We start from the raw sequence: 19,331 nt of genomic DNA on the forward strand, positions 1-19,331 counted from the left end.
TTTTAAAGAGAGAAAATTATTATAGCATCAAGATCATAATATGGATATATTTTTATTATGCATACTAAATATATAATATTTTAAATTACCTTAAACTACTTATTCTCATAAACTCTTATTCATTACTTCAGGCAGGGGTAGAACTTGCTGGCTCGAATCCCAAAGAAGTTTATAACCAGAGCTACTCAAAGCCTATGAGGCAGTGTGGGTACTTCATTCTCCAAGCCCTGGAAAACTTCCAAGTCCTGCAAATGGCCTAGGTGAGCTACCAGGCTCAACATTTCATATGTCAGGTTTATTTGCAAGGTGAAACAGCCCCCACCCCCTAAAGCGTACTTCATAAAATGCATTGCATTCCACACTGATCACCTGGCATGGAAATCCGAAGCTGCTTATTTAGCCCTACTGGTGTGATCATGCAAAGAGATTCCATCGCAAAGCTCAGTCTCATTTTCTTTTAAGATGAATCACTTGAAAATAGAACCCTGACTTCCTTTCTCTCACACTAGACACTAAAGTACTATGGCTTGTTCGGCTAGGACATTCACAGCCTAAGTAACTGTTTTTTTTTTTTTTTTTCATTTTTCTGAGCAGCAAGGAGAAACATGCTAGGGGGATAGAAGATGAGAAAAGGGAATCCAAAAGTGGATACAGGGCTGTTCTTAGGAGTACCACACTCAGTGGAAGAAGAAAACCAGAAATTCTTCTTATCCATCATGAGAAATTTCTCAGTGTTTTGTCTTCAGGGTTAACAGGCATTTCCCCATTTTGCAATGCTGTGCATAGATCTTCCTCACCCATTTGCTTGCTTCGTGCATTACTCAGGATGGTGGGGAAGGTTTGAAGAGATACAGAAATTCTATTTGTTCGTGGTTTCTTCATGCATTTCCTTCTCCCCTCCCTTTTCAATCAAAGCCTATCTACTGAGTGACCTTGAAATATGACTTCAGGGTACCAAGTTGTGAATTTGGTTCAGAGCATCCAGACCCACCTACTTTTTTCATTTATGTCCAAGGTCTGTTAGCACTTTATTGACTTTTTCAGAAATAAGCAGTCAGGCATCAGTGACTTTTCATTGCACTTCAGGATGACCCTGCTAGAGATGTGGCCTAAAGAAGACTTGCCAGGTTCTACCTTAGTACAGTCCATAGATTCTCCTCCACCAGCATCAATCAACGAGAGCACCTGGGGCATTCCCCTAGCCTTTCATTGCTATCACTTATGACCAAGAGAAGCTTAAACCTGCAACCCTTAAGGTTATTTTCCCAGATTGATAACAGTAAGCAAGTGAAGAAACTCTATGAAGTTCACAAACATTTGCTAGGTTGTCCTTCTCAGTGCATGTTCAGGCTGCATCCTGTCCTTGTTTTTAAGCCAGGGTTTATAAATAAGTAGATTTATACCAATCTTAATAGAACTGTATATTTTATGCAAGAGTTCAATGCTTTACGACTTGAATTATAACCCAGCCCATTGTAAACTTTGGTGGCCATATGGATTTGACACTTGACAGTTCTCTTGTATTTGCTTCCTAGGTTTCTGCATGCAAGTGATGACAGGTAGGACTGAAAAAACACTGCCTTTTGACTTCTAGCATTTAGCAACCCAGAGTTGTAGAGTCAATAAAACTGTCAGTCTCTTCACTTAATCTGTGGTTCTTCTGAAACTATTATCTGAAACCTACAGCATCTCATCATAAAATATTTGGTAAATTTATGTTGTGATGTGTTACAGCATGTAAATACTTATAACTTCTCTGCAATAAAACATATTTATATGAAAGCGATTTGGGATGATTTGTGTGTTCATCTATCAAAAGTCGAATGTATTTCACCTCACTGACTTTAGGAGGAATTTTGTATATCTTGGGCTTTGGTACACTTATGCACACATATCCCCACCTTACCTACCTATAGGAATGTATGATTAGCCAAATGTGACCTCAGACCTGCGGGTAATCATCTGAAGCCAGTAATACCTGTTAGGACTAATGGTTTTGACTTAAGAACACTCTTGCCAGATGGAAACTAATTCAGATAACTTTTAAAATGTTTTTAAAGATTTTTTTGACGTTGCCCATTTTTAAAGTTTGTATTGAATTTGTTATATTTAATATTGCTTCCATTTTTATGTTTTGGTTTTTTGGCCACCAGGCAGTTGGGATCTTAACTCCTCACATGTAGGATCTTGGCTCCCCAGCCAGGGATCAAACCTGCACCCACTGCAGTGGAAGTACAGAATTTTAACCACAGGACCACCAAAAGTCCCTCAGCTGCCTTTTTTTAAATTGAGGTATCAGTTCAGTTCAGTTCAGTTGCTCAGTCGTGTCCGACTCTTTGTGACCCCATGAATCGCAGCATGCCAGGCCTCCCTGTCTATCACCAACTCCCAGAGTTCACTCAGGTTCATGCCCATCGAGTCAGTGATGCCATCCAGCCATCTCATCCTCTGTCATCTCCTTCTCCTTCTGCCCCCAATCCCTCCCAGCATCAGGGTCTTTTCCAGTGAGTCAACTCTTCGCATGAGGTGGCCAAAGTACTAGAGTTTCAGCTTTAGCGTTATTCCTTCCAAAGAAATTCCAGGGCTGATCTCCTTCAGAATGGACTGGTTGGATCTCCTTGCAGTCCAAGGGACACTCAAGTCTTCTCCAGCACTACAGTTCAAAAGCATCAATTCTTCGGCGCTCAGCCTTCTTCACAGTCCAACTCTCACATCCATACACGACTACTGGAAAAACCATAGCCTTGACTAGATGGACCTTAGTCGGCAAAGTAATGTCTCTGCTTTTGAATATGCTATCTAGGTTGGTCATAAAAATTGAGGTATAGTTGATTCATAATGTTGTGTTAGTTTCTGGTATACGGCAAAGTGATATATCTATATATCTACATATAGATATATATGGGCTTCCCTGGTAGCTCAGTGATGAAGAATCTGCCTGTATTGCAGGAGACACAGGAGTCCTGGGTTCGATCCCTGGGTCAGGAAGATCCCCTGGAGAAGGGAATGGTAACCCACTCCAGTATTCTTGCCTGGAGAATCCCATGGAGAGAGGAGCCTGGCGGGCTACAGTCCACGGGGTCGCAAGAGTCGGATATGACTGAGCACGTGTGCAGAGCCAGAAATAGATCAGTTCATTTCAGTCGCTCAGTCGTGTCTGACTCTTTGCAACCCCATGGACTGCAGCACGCCAGGCTTCCCTGTCCATCACCAACTGCCAGAGCCTACTCAAACTCAGGTCGATCACGTCAGTGATGCCATCCAACCATCTCATCCTCTGTTGTCCCCCTACCGACCCTCTCAATCTTTCCCAGCATCAGGGTCTTTTCCAGTGAGTCAGTTCTTCACATCAGATGGCCAAAGTATTGGAGTTTCAGCTTCAGCATCAGTCCTTCCAATGAATATTCAGGACTGATCTCCTTTAGGATTGACTGGTTAGATCTCCTTATATTCCAAGGGACTCTCAAGAGTCTTCTCCAAAACCACAGTTCAAAAGCATCAGTCTTCAGCCCTCAGCTTTCTTTATGGCCCAACTCTCACATCCACATATTACTACTGGAAAAAACCATAGCTTTGACTAGACGGACCTTTGTTGGCAAAGCAATGTTTCTGGTTTTTAACATGTTGTCTAGGTTGGTCATAATTTTGCTTCCAAGGAGCAAGTATCTTTTAATTTCATGGCTGCAGTCACCATCTGAAGTGATTTTGGATCCCCCCAAAATACTCTCACTGTTTCCATTGTTTCCGTATCTATTTGCCATGAAGTGATGGGACTGGATGCCATGATCTTAGTTTTCTGAATGTTGAGGTTTAAGCCAACTTTTTCACTCTCCTTTCACTTTCATCACAAAGCTCTTTAGTTCTTCTCTTTCTGTCATAAGGATGGTGTCATCTGTGTATCTGAGCTTATTGATATTTCTTCCAGCAATCTTGATTCTAGCTTGTGCTTGATTCACTCCAGCATTTCACATGATGTACTCTGCATATATGTTAAATAATCAGCATGATAATATATAGCCCTGACATACTCCTTTCCCGATTTGGAACCAGTCTGTTGTTCCGTGTCCTATTCTAACTGTTACTTCTTGACCTGAATACAAATTTCTCAGGAGGCAGTTCAGGTGGTCTGGCATTCCTATCTCTTTAAGAATTTTCCACATTTTGTTGTGATCCACACAGTCAAAGGCTTTGGCATTGTCAATAAAGCAAAAGTAGATGTTTTTCTGGAACTCTCTTGCTTTTTTGATGATCCAGTATATGTTGGCAATTTGATCTCTGGTTCCTCTTCCTTTTCTAAATCCAGCTTGAACATCTGGAAGTTCACAGTTCATGTACTGTTGAAACCTGGCTTGGAGAATTTCGAGCATTACTTTGCTAGCATGTGAGTGCAATTGTGTGGTACAGAAATAGATAGATAGATAATATACATATTATAATATTCTTTTTCATATTCTTTTCCACTATGGTTTATTACAGGATACTGAATATATTTCCCTGTTCAGCTACCTTTTTAAATTGACTCAACAAACCTACCAGGCGATCTGCTAAGTAATGATGATGATCTTCAAATGAACAAGAGCTCTAATAACACTCAGATCCATAAGAATATCCCTGTCCCTGCTATGGTAATACACAGGAGAGTGTGTCTAAGTCTTGGAGCCAAGACTGGTTTAATAGGGAGGCAATATTCACCAGGCTGAAATTTTGCAAAGTCATCAGGTATAAAAGGAAAGAATTAAGGCTAGAAAAATAATGGTGCACAACCTTGCTCACCTTGCTTCAGATTAACTACAATTGTATCCTTTAGTACTGGGAACTTTCACAAAGCTTTAAATGGGGTGTAATCAAGTCACATATTAGAAGGGATAGTTAGAGAGTCTGGGAATGACATGGACACACTGCTATATTTAAAATGGATAATCGACAAGGACCTACTGTATAGCACAGGGAACTCTGCTCAATGTTATGTGGCAGCCTGGATGGGAGGGGAATTTAGGGGAGAATGCATGTATATGTATGTTTGAGTCCCTTCGCTGTTCACCTGAAACTGTCACAACATTGTTAATTGGCTATATTTGAATACAAAATGTTTTTAAAAAATTTAAAAGAGGAGGCGGTCCTAAGATGGCGGAGGAATAGGATGGGAAGACCACTTTCTCCCCCACAAATTCATCAAAAGAACATTTGAACGCTGAGTAAATTCCACAAAACAGCTTCTGAATGCCAGCAGAGGACATCAGGCACCCAGAAAAGCAGGCCATGGTCTTCAAAAGGAGGTAGGAAAAAATATAAAACAAAAAGACAGAAGAAGTAGGGATGGAGCTCCGTCCCGGGAAAGGAGTCTTAAAAAAGAGAGAAGTTTCCAAACACCAGGAAACCCTCTCACTGCCGAGTCTGTGGCGAACCTTGGAACCACAGAGGGCAACATAACCAAGAGGAAAAATAAATAAATAATTAAAGCGCACAGATTATGTGCCCAACAGTAACTTCCCCAGTGGAGAAACAGTGCAGACGCCTGCACCTGCCACTAGCAAGCGGGGCCTGGGCAGGGAGGCACGGGCTGCATTGCCTAGAGTAAGGACCGGGCCTGAGTGCCCCGAGGGCAATCAGGGAACTAACTTGGGCTGGCAAACCAGACTGTGGGATAGCTACCATGCAAAAAGCCCTAACCTAAGACACCGTCAGGCCCGCTCACAGAACAAAGGACTGAACAGAGCTAGCCGGCTGCAGGCCATCACCCTCTGGTGACAGGCAGGCAGAGCCTGAAGGGAGCAATCGCGGCCCCAGAGAGGCATTATCTACCAAAGCAGGCTTCATTGCTAACTAAGACTTCTTGGGGTTCTGGATGGTTAACATCCACCTCAGAAGGTGTGCTGGTTGTACACCCAGAAAACCAAGCAGCAGGGATGGGGGAGGCGATAAATCGCAGTGACCACGCTCGCCAAACACTTGGTCACCTGAGCTGCTCAGACCTGGGAAGGGCACAAAACGCAGGCCCAACCAAGTCTGGGTCTCTGAGGACTACCAGAGTGCCTGAACCTGAGCGGCTTAGACCTGGGAGGTGCATACACCCCATGGCCAGCCTCAGACAGTTCATGGCAGAGCAACCTAGAGCCTAAGCAGTGTAGACAAGAAAGCACACATGCCGTGAGCAGGGGCAAGCCCAGTGTGGCCGAGACACTGCGAGCACACGCCAGTGTTATCTCTTTGCAGCGTCCCTTCCTCCCCACAGCACGACTGAACAAGTGAGCATAAAAAACACCGCCCCCTTGTGTCAGGGCGGAAATCAGACACTGAAGAGACCAGCAAACAGAAGAAGATAAAACAGACGGAACTGCCTTGAAAGTGACAGGTGCAATAGATTAAAACCCTGTAGTTAGTACTGACTACATAGGAAGGGGCCTATAGATCTTGAGAAATATACGCTGGATCAAGGAACTATCCGAAAATGAACTGACCCCACACTGCCCACAAGAACACCAGAGAAAGTCCTAGATATATTTTTACTATCATTCATTTTTTTTAATTTTTAAAAAAATTTTAAGTCCTCTATTACTCCTTTAATTTTCATTTTTGTAACCTACTATTACTTTGTAAAAAAAAAAGAGAGAGAGGGAGAGACCCTATTTCTTAAAGAAAACTTCATATATATATATTTTATAATTTTTGTGACTTTTTTTCCCCTTTAATATTGTATGTTTGAAAATCCAACCTCTACTCTAGATTTTTAATCTTTGCTTTTTGGTTATTTGTTACCAATTTTGTACCTTTAAGAACCCAATCTTCAGTACCCATTTTTACTTGGGAGCGAGATTACTGGCTTGACTGCTCTCGCCCCTTTTGGACTCTCCTTTTTTACCACCAGGTCGCCTCTATCTCCTCCCTCCCCCTTCTCTTCTCTACCCAACTCTGTGAATCTCTTTGTGTGTTCCAGACTGTGGAGAACACTTAGGGAACTGATTACTGGCTGGATCTGTCTCTCTCCTTTTGATTCTCCCCCTTTATACTCCTGGTCCACTGTAGTACTTTTGCCTGGAAAATCCCATGGATGGAGGAGCTTAGAAGGCTGCAGTCCATGAGGTCGCTGAGGGTCGGACACGACTGAGTGACTTCACTTTCACTTTTCACTTTCATGCATTGGAGAAGGAAATGGCAACCCACTCCAGTGTTCTTGCCTGGAGAATCCCAGGGAAGGGGGAGCCTGGTGGGCTGCCATCTATGGGGTCGCACAGAGTCAGACATGACTGAATTGACTTAGCAGTAGCAGCAGCATACTCCTGGTCACCTCTGTCTCCTTCCTCCCCCTTCTCTTCTCTGTATAACTCCATGAACATCTCTGAGCGGTCCAGACTCTGGAGCACACATAAGGAAGTGATTACTGGCTAGCTTGCTCTCTCCTCTTTTGATTCCACCTCATCTCATTCAGGTCACCTCTATCTCCCTCCTCCCTCTTCTCTTCTCCATGTAACTCTGTGAACCTCTCTGGGTATCCCTCACTGTGGAGAAACTTTTCATCTTTTATCAACGGTGCTGTATAGATGGAGAAGTCTTGAGGCTACTGTAAAAATAAGACTAAAAACCAGAAGCAGGAGGCTTAAGTCCAAATCCTGAGAAAACCATAGAACTCCTGACTCCAGGGAACTTTAATCAACAGGAGCTCATCAAATGCCTACATACCTACACTGAAACCAAGCACCACCCAAGGGCCAACAAGTTCCAGAACAAGACATACCACTCAAATTCTTCAGCAACACAGGAATACAGCCCTGAGCTTCAATATACACACTGCCCAAAGTTACTCCAAACCCACTGACATCTCATAACTCATTACCAGACACTTCATTGCACTCCAGAAGGAAGAAATCCAGCCCCACCCACCAGAACACCTACACAAGTTTCCCTAACCAGGAAGCCTTGACAAGCCACCCATACAACCCCACCCACAGCAAGGAAACTCCACAATAAAGAGAACTCCACAAACTGCCAGAATACGGAAAGGCCCAAACACAGCAATATAAATGATGAAGAGACAGAGGAATACCCAGCAGGTAAAGGAACAGGATAAATGCCCACCAAACCAAACAAAAGAGGAAGAGATAGGGAATCTACCTGATAAATAATTCTGAATAATGATAGTGAAAATGATCCAAAATCTTGAAATCAAAATGGAATCACAGATAAATAGCCTGGAGACAAGGATTGAGAAGATGCGAGAAAGGTTTAACAAGGAGCTAGAAGAAATAAAAAAGAGTCAATGTATAATGAATAATGCAATAAATGAGGTCAAAAACACTCTGGAGGGAACAAATAGTAGAATAACGGAGGCACAAGATAGGATTAGTGAGGTAGAAGATAGAATGGTAGAAATAAATGAATCAGAGAGGAAAAAAGAAAAACAAGTTAAAAGAAATGAGGAGAATCTCAGAGACCTCTGGGACAATGTTAAATGCCCCAACATTCAAATCATAGGAGTCCCAGAAGAAGAAGACAAAAAGAAAGACCATGAGAAAATACTTGAGATAATAGTTGAAAACTTCCTTAAAATGGGGAAGGAAATAATCACCCAAGTCCAAGAAACCGAGAGAATCCCACACAGGATAAACCCAAGGCGAAACACCCCAGGACACATATTAATCAAATTAACAAAGATCAAACACAAAGAACAAATATTAAAAGCAGCAAGGGAAAAACAACAAAGAACACACAAGGGGATTCCCATAAGATAACAGCTGATCTTTCAGTAGAAACTCTTCAGGCCAGGAGGGAATGGCAGGACATACTTAAAGTGATGAAAGAAAATAACCTACAGCCCAGATTACTGTACCCAGCAAGGATCTCATTCAAATATGAAGGAGAAATCAACAGTTTTGCAGACAAGCAAAAGCTGACAGAATTCAGCACCACCAAACCAGCTCTCCAACAAATGCTAAAGGATCTTCTCTAGACAGGAAACACAAAAAGGGTGTATAAACTCAAACCCAAAACAATAAAGTAAATGGCAATGGGGTCATACTTATCAATAATTACCTTAAACATAAATGGGTTGAATGCCCCAACCAAAAGACAAAGACTGGCTGAATGGATACAAAAAAAGACCCCTATATATGTTGTCTACAAGGGACCCACCTCAAAACAAGGGACACATACAGACTGAAAGTGAAGGGCTGGAAAAAGATATCCCATGCAAATAGAGACCAAAAAAAAGCAGGAGTAGCAATACTATCAGATAGCAATACTATCAATACTATCAGATAAAATAGACTTTAAAACAAAGGCTGTGAAAAGAGACAAAGAAGGGCACTACATAAAGATCAAAGCATCAATCCAAGAAGATATAAGAATTATAAATATATATGCACCCAACATAGGAGCACTGCAATATGTAAGACAAATGCTAACAAGTATGAAAGGGGAATTAACAATAACAGAATAAGAGTGGGAGACTTTAATACCCCACTCACACCTATGGATAGATCAGCTAAACAGAAAATTAACAAGGAAACACAAACTTTAAATGACACAATAGACTAGTTAGACCTAATTGATATCTATAGGACATTTCACCCCAAAACAATGAATTTCACCTTTTTCTCAAGTGCACACAGAACCTTCTCCAGGATAGATCACATCCTGGGCCATAAATCTAGCCTTGATAAATTTAAAAAAAAAATTGAAATCATTCCAAGCATCTTTTCTGACCACAATGCAGTAAGATTATATCTCAATTACAGGAGAAAAACTATTAAAAATTCCAACATATGGAGGCTGAACAACACACTGCTGAATAACCAACAAATCACAGAAGAAATAAAAAAAGGAATCAAAATATGCATAGAAACGAATGAAAATGAAAACACAACAACCCAAAACCTGTGGGACACTATAAAAGAAGTGCTAAGGGGAAGGTTCATAGCAATACAGGCATACCTCAAGAAACAAGAAAAAAGTCAAATAAACAACCTAACTCTACACCTAAAGCAACTAGAAAAGGAAGAAATGAAGAACCCCAGGGTAGTAGAAGGAAAGAAATCTTAAAAATTAGGGCAGAAATAAATGCAAAAGAAACAAAAGAGACCACAGCAAAAATCAACAAGCCCAAAAGCTTGTTCTTTGAGAGAATAAATAAAATTGACAAACCATTAGCCAGACTCATCAATAAACAAAGGGAGAAAAATCAAATTAATAAAATTAGAAATGAAAATGGAGAGATCACAACAGACAACACAGAAATACAAAGGATCATAAGAGACTACTATCAGCAATTACATGCCAATAAAATGGACAACTTGGAGGAAATGGACAAATTCTTAGAAAAGTACAACTTTCCAAAACTAAACCAGGAAGAAATAGAAAATCTTAACAGACCCATCACAAGCATGGAAATTGAAACTGTAATCTGAAATCTTCTAGCAAACAAAAGCCCAGGTCCAGACAGCTTCACAGCCAAATTCTACCAAAAATTTAGAGAAGAGCTAACACCTATCCTATTCAAAATCTTCCAGAAAATTGCAGAGGAAGGTAAACTTCCAAACTCATTCTATAAGGCCACCATCACCCTAATACCAAAACCTGACAAAGATGCCACAAAAAAAGAAAACTACAGGCCAATATCACTGATGAACATAGATGCAAAAATCCTCAACAAAATTCTAGCAATCAGAATCCAACAACACATTTAAAAAATCATACATCATGACCAACTGGGCTTTATCGCAGGGATGAAAGGATTTTTCAACATGTGCAAATCAATCAATGTAATACACCACATTAACAAATTGAAAAATAAAAGCCATATGATTATCTCAATAGATGCAGAGAAAGCCTTTGACAAAATTTAACATCCACTTATGATAAAAACTCTCCAGAAAGCAGGAATAGAAGGAACATGCCTCAACATAATAAAAGCTAAATATGACAAAGCCACAGCAAACATTATCCTCAATGGTGAAAAATTGAAAGCATTTCCCCTAAAGTCAGGAACAAGACAAGGGCGCCCACTTTCACCACTACTATTCAATATAGTTTTGGCCACAGCAATCAGAGCAGAAAAAGAAATAAAAGGAATCCAAATTGGAAAAGAAAAAGTAAAACTCTCACTGTTGGCAGATGACATGATCCTCTACATAGAAAACCCTAAAGACTCCACCAGAAAATTACTAGAGCTAATCAATGAATATAGTAAAGTTGCAGGATATAAAATCAACACACAGAAATCACTTGCATTCCTATACACTAATAATGAGAAAATAGAAAGAGAAATTAAGGAAACAATTCCATTCACCAATGCAACGAAAAGAACAAAATACTTAGAAATATATATACCTAAAGAAACAAAGGACCTATATATAGAAAACTATAAAACACTGCTAAAAGAAATCAAAGAGAGCACTAATAGACAGAGAAATATACCCTTTTAATGGACCGGAAGAATCAATATAGTGAAAATGAGTATACTACACAAAGCAATCCATAGATTCAATGCAATCCTTACGAACAGCTGTGAAAAGAAGAGAGGAGAAAAACAAAGGAGAAAACGAAAGATATAAGCATCTGAATGCAGAGTTCCAAAAAATAGCAAGAAGAGATAACCAAGCCTTCTTCAGCGATCAGTGAAAAGAAATAGAGGAAAACAACAGGATGGGAAAGACTAGAGAGCTCTTCAAGAAAAGTAGAGATACCAAGGGAACATTTCATGCAAAGAAGGTCTCGATAGAGGACAGAAATGGTATGGACTTAACAGAAGCAGAAGATATTAAGAAGAGATGGCAAGAATACATAGAAGAACTGTACAAAAAAGATCTTCACGACCCAGATAATCACGATGGCGTGATCACTCATCTAGAGCCAGACATCCTGGAATGTAAAGTCAAGTGGGCCTTAGAAAGCATCACTATGAACAAAGCTAGTGGAGGTGATGGCATCCAGTGGAGCTATTTCAAATCCTGAAAGATGATGCTGTGAAATGCTGCACTCAATAGGCCAGCAAATTTGGAAAACTCAGCAGTGGCCGCAGGACTGGAAAAGATCAGTTTTCATTCCAATCCCAAAGAAAGGCAATGCCAAACACTGCTCAAACTATTGCACAATTGCACTCATTTCACATGCTAGTAAAGTAATGCTCAAAATTCTCCAAGCCAGGCTTCAGCAATACGTGAACCGTGAACTTCCAGATGTTCAAGCTGGTTTTAGAAAAGGCAGAGGAACCAGAGATCCAATTGCCAACATCCGCTGGATCATGGAAAAAGCAAGAGAGTTCCAGAAAAACATCTATTTCTGCTTTATTGACTATGCCAAAGGCTTTGACTGTGTGGATCACAAAAAACTGTGGAAAATTCTGAAAGAGATGGCAATAACAGACCACCTGACCTGCCTCTTGAGAAATCTGTATGCAGGTCAGGAAGCAACAGTTAGAACTGGACATGGAACAATAGACTAGTTTCAAATAGGAAAAGGAGTACATCAAGGCTGTATATTGTCACCCTGCTTATTTAACTTATATGCAGAGTACATCATGAGAAACGCTGGACTGAAAGAAACACAAGCTGGAATTAAGATTGCCAGGAGAAATATCAATAACCTCAGATATGCAGATGAAACCACCCTTATGGCAGAAAGTGAAGAGAAGCTAAAAAGCCTCTTGATGAAAGTGAAAGAGGAGAGTGAAAAAGTTGGCTTAAAGCTCAACATTCAGAAAACGAAGATCATGGCATCTGGTCCCATCACTTCATGGGAAATAGATGGGGAAACAGTGGAAACAGTGTCAGACTTTATTTTGGGGGGCTCCAAAATCACTGCAGATGGTGATTGCAGCCATGAAATGAAAAGACGCTTACTCCTTGGAAGGAAAGTTATGAGCAACCTAGATAGTATATTCAAAAGCAGAGATATTACTTTGCTGACTAAGGTCTGTCTAGTCAAGGCTATGGTTTTTCCTGTGGTCATGTATGGATGTGAGAGTTGGACTGTGAAGAAGGCTGAGCGCCGAAGAATTGATGCTTTTGAACTGTGGTGTTTGAGAAGATTCTTGAGAGTCTCTTGGACTGCAAGGAGATCCAACCAGTCCATTCTGAAGGAGATCAGCCCTGGGATTTCTTTGGAAGGAATGATGCTAAAGCTGAAACTCCAGTACTTTAGCCACCTTATGCCAAGAGTTGACTCATTGGAAAAGACCCTGATGCTGGGAGGGATTAGGGGCAGGAGGATAAAGGGACGACAGAGGATGAGATGGCTGGATGGGATCACCGACTTGATGGACGTGAGTCTGAGTGAACTCCGGGAGTTGGTGATGGACAGGGAGGCCTGGCGTGCTGCGATTCATGGGGTTGCAAAGAGTTGGACATGACTGAGTGACTGAACTGAACTGAATCAAGCTACCAACGGTATTTCTCACAGAGCTAGAACAAATAATTTCACAATTTGTATGGAAATACAAAAAACCTCTAATAGCCAAAGCAATATTGAGAAAGAAGAATGGAACTGGAGGGATTAACCTGCCTGACTTCAGGCTCTACTACAAAGCCACAGTCATCAAGACAGTATGGTACTGGCACAAAGACAGAAATATAGATCAATGGAACAAAATAGAAAGCCCAGAGATAAATCCATGCACCTATGTACACCTTATCTTTGAGAATGGAGGCAAGAATATACAAGGTAGAAAAGACAATCTCTTTAACAAGTGATGCTGGGAAAACAGGTCAACCACTTGTAAAAGAATGAAACTAGAACACTTTCTAACACCATACACAAAAATAAACTCAAAATGGATTAAAGATCTAAACGTAAGACTAGAAACTATAAAACTCCTAGAGAAGAACATAGGCAAAACACTCTCCGACATAAATCACAGCAGGATCCTCTATGACCCACCTCCCAGAATATTGGAAATAAAAGCAAAAATAAACAAATGAGACCTAATTAAAATTAAAAGCTTCTCCACAACAAAGGAAACAATAAGCAAGGTGAAAAGACAGCCTTCAGAATGGGAGAAAATAATAGCAAATGAAGCAACTGACAAACAACTAACCTCAAAAATATACAAGCAACTCCTGTAGCTCAATTCCAGAAAAATAAACAACCCAATCAAAAAATGGGCCAAAGAACTAAACAGACATTTCTCCAAAGAAGACATGCAGATGGCTAACAAACACACGAAAAGATCTCAGCATCACTCATTATCAGACAAATGCAAATCAAAACCACAATGAGGTACCATTTCACACCAGTCAGAATGGCAGTGATCCAAAAGTCTACAAGCAATAAATGCTGGAGAGGGTGTGGAGAAAATGTAACCCTCTTACACTGTTGGTGGGAATGCAAACTAGTACAGCCATTATGGAGAACAGTGTGGAGATTCCTTAAAAAACTGGAAATAGAACTGCCATATGACCCAGCAATCCCACTGCTGGGCATACACACCGAGGAAACCAGAATTGAAAGAGACACGTGTACTCCAATGTTCATCGCCACACTGTTTATAATAGCCAGGACATGGAAGTAACCTAGATGTCCATCAGCAGATGAATGGATAAGAAAGCTGTGGTACATATACACAATGGATTATTACTCAGCCATTAAAAAGAATACATTTGAATCAGTTCTAATGAGGTGGATGAAACTGGAGCCAATTATACAGAGTGAAGTAAGCCAGAAAGAAAAACACCAATACAGTATACTAATGCATATATATGGAATTTAGAAAGATGGTAACGATAACTCTGTATGCGAGACAGCAAAAGAGACACAGATGTATAGAACAGTCTTTTGGACTCTGTGGGAGAGGGCAAGGGTGGGATGATTTGGGAGAATGATATTGAAACTTATATAATATAATATGTGAAACGAATTGCCAGTCCAGGTTCGATGCATGATACAGGATGCTCGGGGCTGGTGCACTGGGGTGACCCAGAGGGATGGGATGGGGAGGGAGATGGGGGAGGGAGATGGGAGAGGGGTTCAGGATGGGGAACTCATGTGCACCCGTGGCAGATTCATGTTGATGTATGGCAAAGCCAATACAATATTGTAAAGTAATTAGCCTCCAATTAAAATAAATAAATTTATATTTTAAAAAATTTTAATAAAAAATTTAAAAGAAAGAAATGATGTGACCCCCATTGATAGGGAGAAGCCCAGAAATGTCCTGAAGTGGGATGAGATTAGAGGCAGATGGATCAGTTAGACTGTTAGAAGAGTTGAGGGCCTAAGGAGGAGAGAGGGGAAAAAAAGGTTATTTCATCAAAATAGCATCTTCCAGTGGGTTTGGTTGTGGTGGTTTAGTCATTAAGTCGTTTCTGACTCTTTGCGACCCCATGGACTGTAGCCTGTCAGGCTTCTCTGTCCATGGGATTTTCCAGGCAAGAACACTGGAGTGGGTTGCCATTTCCTTCTCCAGGGGATCTTCCCCATCTGGGATCAAACCTGGATTTCCTGCATTGCAGGTGGATTCTTTACCAACTGAGCTACCAAGGAAGCCATTCCAATGGATTTATGGTTATGTTATAGGAAGCTCAAAAAATTAGAGTAATTAGATATGTCAAGTATAAATGTTCCTTCTAAGTTTGTTTACTTTTTGGATAATTTCAAATGTTTTCAAAGCCCTCTTTGAAGATCAGTGAACCTCAGTATCCTCTGCTCATGAGAAAATCTAGATGCCAGGTTCATGCTACAGGAAACCTTGTTACTGAACTGGGCTGGGAAAGGAGCAAAGGGCTTGCCTAGACGGAGACAAATTCCTGCCTGGACATTGCAGGCTCTGAAGCAGCTCCAGAAAGAAGCAGGTGTGGCAGGCAGTCAGGGGAGGAAGCTGGATCCACCCTCTGCCTGGATCACCTTTCCTTTAAATGGCTCCTGTGTGGCCTTTTCCTATCTCTGTATACCATTGTGTATATTCTGTATACTCTCGGTAGTTACATGTAGGATCAGTGGTTTCAGGTCTTCATACGTTATATATTGTACAGTATATATTATATACTATATACATATGTTGGCGGTGCTGGGTTTTCGTTGCTGCATGTGGGCTTTCCCTAGTTGCAGCGATCGTGGGCTACTCTCTAGTTGCAGTGTGTGGGCTTCTCATTGAGGTGTTTTCTCTTGTTGCAGAACATGGGCTCTAGGGTACTCAGGTTTCAATAGCTGTGGCTCGCAGGCTCTAGAGCATAGACTCAGTGTTTGTGCTTGGGCTTAGTTGCCCCACAGCAAGTGAAATCTTCCCAGACCAGGGATCAAATCTGTGTCCTCTGCATTGGTAGGTGGGTTCTTAACCACAGGGCAACCAGGGAAGTCCAGGTTTCCGGTCTTTGGATGATTCTAAAGAGCTTAAGACAAAAGCCATCGGGGATTAACAAGTCATGGATGTCAAGACTACTTATGTGATAAGGAAGAAGGAGCCTTTGCAGTGTTTATTGGGAGTGCTTAGTTGATGGCTATTAGTTATTTTTCTTATACACCATGATAGTCTTGACTTTTTTGTGTTCTAAATTTAGAAACTTTTTGTTTAAAAAACTTATCCAAGAGGACTATTCCTATCACAGACGAACTTTGTCACCAAAGAGGAATCACGTCAAACTCTTGTTCTAAAGCAATGCAAGGCGGGGGAAGCTGCTGCAGGCTCTGCGGCAGCGGCGGCAACGGAAGCTGAGGGGGAGGCGGCGCGAGTGGCTGGGCTTGGGGTGGGCAGTCGAGCCCTGCCGGGAGCCCAGGCAGCAAACGTGCAGGGTACCTAGGCCCCTTACGCTGGACTCCACAGTCTCCGGGCAGCCTGATCTCCCCACGGGTATATGCGATGGAAGCGGGACCCTCCGGAGCAGCTGCTGGCGCCTACCTGCCCCCCTGCAGCAGGTGTTCCAGGCACCTCGCCGGCCTGGCATTGGCACTGTGGGGAAACCAATCAAGCTCCTGGCCAATAACTTTGAAGTGGACATCCCTAAGATTGACATCTATCACTACGAAGTGGATATCAAGCCAGATAAGTGTCCTCGCAGAGTCAACCGGGAAGCGGTGGAATACACGGTCCAGCATTTCAAGCCTCAGATATTTGGTGACCGCAAGCCCGTGTATGATGTAAAGAAGAACATTTACACTGTCACAGCACTGCCCATTGGCAATGAACGGGTTGACTTTGAGGTGACAATCCCTGGGGAAGGGAAGGATCGAATCTTCAAGGTCTCCATCAAGTGGCTGGCCATTGTGAGATGGCTCATGAAGCTTTGGTCAGTGGCCAGATCCCTGTTCCCCTGGAGTCTGTGCAAGCTCTGGATGTAGCCATGAGGCACCTGGCATCCATGAGGTACACCCCTGTGGGCTGCTCCTTCTTCTCACCCCGAGGGCTACCACCACCCGCTGGGGGATGGGCGCGAGGTGTGGCTCAGCTTTCACCAGTCTGTGCGCCCTGCCATGTGGAAGATAATGCTCAACATTGATGTCTCAGCCACTGCCTTCTACAAGGCACAGCCAGTGATTGAGTTCATGTGTGAGGTGCTCGACATCAGGAACATAGACGAGCAGCCAAAACCCTCACGGACTCTCAGCGTGTGCGCTTCACCAAGATCAAGGGCCTGAAGGTGGAAGTGACCCACTGTGGACAAATGAAGAGGAAATATCGCGTGTGTACTGTTACCAGCCGCCCTGCCAGCCATCAGACGTTTCCTCTGCAGCTGGAGAGTGGACAGACTGTGGAGTGCACAGTGGCCCAGTATTTCAAGCAGAAATGTAACCTACAGCTCAAGTATCCCCACCTGCCTTGCCTGCAAGTTGGCCAGGAACAAAAGCATACCTACCTGCCCCTAGAGGAACATTGAAAGATGCTCAAGACTGATTCGAGGGCTCCAGAGGCAGCGGCTCTGGAGGTCTGAGCCGCATCACCGACTGCCTGTGGAGGTTCCTAGACCTGACGCTCCTGGAGCAGTAGAGGGCCTCACCCCGCAGTAGAGACCTGCTGGGTCTCTGTTCATCCCGCGAGATCTCACGATAACCTCGGCTACTGGAAATATGGCTGCAGCGAGTGAACCCGCGATGGAAAAAACTGTGAAATCTGTTCCTGTGAAGAGGGAAAAGAAAGAAAACGAACAAATCCGTAAAGTCTTCATTGGTGGCTTGAGCTCTGAAACCACAGAAGAAAGTCTGAAGAACTACTACCAGCAGTGGGGAGAACTCACAGACTGTGGTCATAGTGGGCCTTGCCAGTCAAAAATCAAGAGGGTTTGGTTTTGTTACTTTCTCCTCCATGGCTGAGGTGGATGCAGCCATGGCGGTCAGACCTCATTCCATTGATGGGAGAGTGGTTGACCCCAAACGTGCTGTTGCGAGAGAGAAATCTGAAAAACAGGGGTCGCTTGTCACTGTGAAGAAGATGTTCGTTGGCGGAATTAAGGAAGATACCGAGGAGCATCATCTTAGAGAGTACTTTGAGAAATATGGAAAAGTCGATGCCATTGAGATCATTACTGATAGGCAGTCAGGCAAGAAAAGAGGCTTTGGATTTGTGACTTTTGATGACTATGATCCCGTGGATAAGATAGTGTTGCAGAAATACCATACCATCAATGGTCATCGTGCAGAAGTCGGGAAGGCTTTGTCGAGACAGGAAACGCAGGAAATTCAAGGTTCTAGAAGTAGAAAAGGAGGTCCTTTTGGTTTTAGTGTTTCTTCTAGTGGGGGTGGAAATTTAGGACGAGGGCCAGGAACTAAATTTACAGGAGAAGCTGATGGATATGGAAATGGTCCCGGATCTAGGGATGGCTGTCATGGGTATGGAGGAGGACTTGGAGGTGGGAATTTTGGAGGTTACCCTTGTTATGGAGGTGGGAATTTTGGAGGTTACCCTTGTTATGGAGGAGGAGGTGGAGAATATGGTGGTCGAGGTCCTGGGTATGGCAACCAGTGGGAATTCTCTGGAGGTGGTTATGGCAATAATTTTGGAAATTACGACCAGCAACCTTCTAATTATGGCCCAATGAGGAATGGAATCTTTGGTGTTGGCGGGAACATAGCAGCCCCATACGGTGGAGAAAATTATGGCCCAAGAGGCAATGGAGGAAGTGGGGGCTATGGAGGGGGAAATGGGTATTGAGCTTCTTCCTGTTTGCCCTGGGCTTCACTGTCTGAATAGCAGAGGATGAGAGCCCAGACATAACAGAACGGTTTCCAGTTATTGAAATAAAGACATTAAGAAAACTCTTATCTCAGCCATGAATAAATATTTAGTGATGTGTCAGAAGACCTCAGAGCAGGTTCAAAGAGTCATTTTTGTGAATGGACTGGATTATTTAAGAACATTACCTTCCTGTGGAGGAAAAATTGTGAAAAAAAAACTGACTTTGAGACAGTTTCCT

At 42.4% G+C, this 19,331-nt stretch overlaps 2 pseudogenes; both read left to right on the top strand.

Annotated features, from left to right (window-relative positions):
• The first annotated feature begins 16,783 nt into the window (after nt 1-16,783).
• LOC138417326 (protein argonaute-1 pseudogene) lies at nt 16,784-17,798 on the top strand (annotated as a pseudogene).
• Nucleotides 17,799-18,012: 214 nt separating this feature from the next.
• On the top strand, nt 18,013-19,069 carry LOC138417838 (heterogeneous nuclear ribonucleoproteins A2/B1 pseudogene; annotated as a pseudogene).
• Nucleotides 19,070-19,331: the final 262 nt, after the last annotated feature.

This window comes from Ovis canadensis, chromosome 13 (genome assembly GCF_042477335.2).
Source record: "Ovis canadensis isolate MfBH-ARS-UI-01 breed Bighorn chromosome 13, ARS-UI_OviCan_v2, whole genome shotgun sequence".
In the NCBI taxonomy this organism is placed as follows: domain Eukaryota; kingdom Metazoa; phylum Chordata; class Mammalia; order Artiodactyla; family Bovidae; genus Ovis; species Ovis canadensis.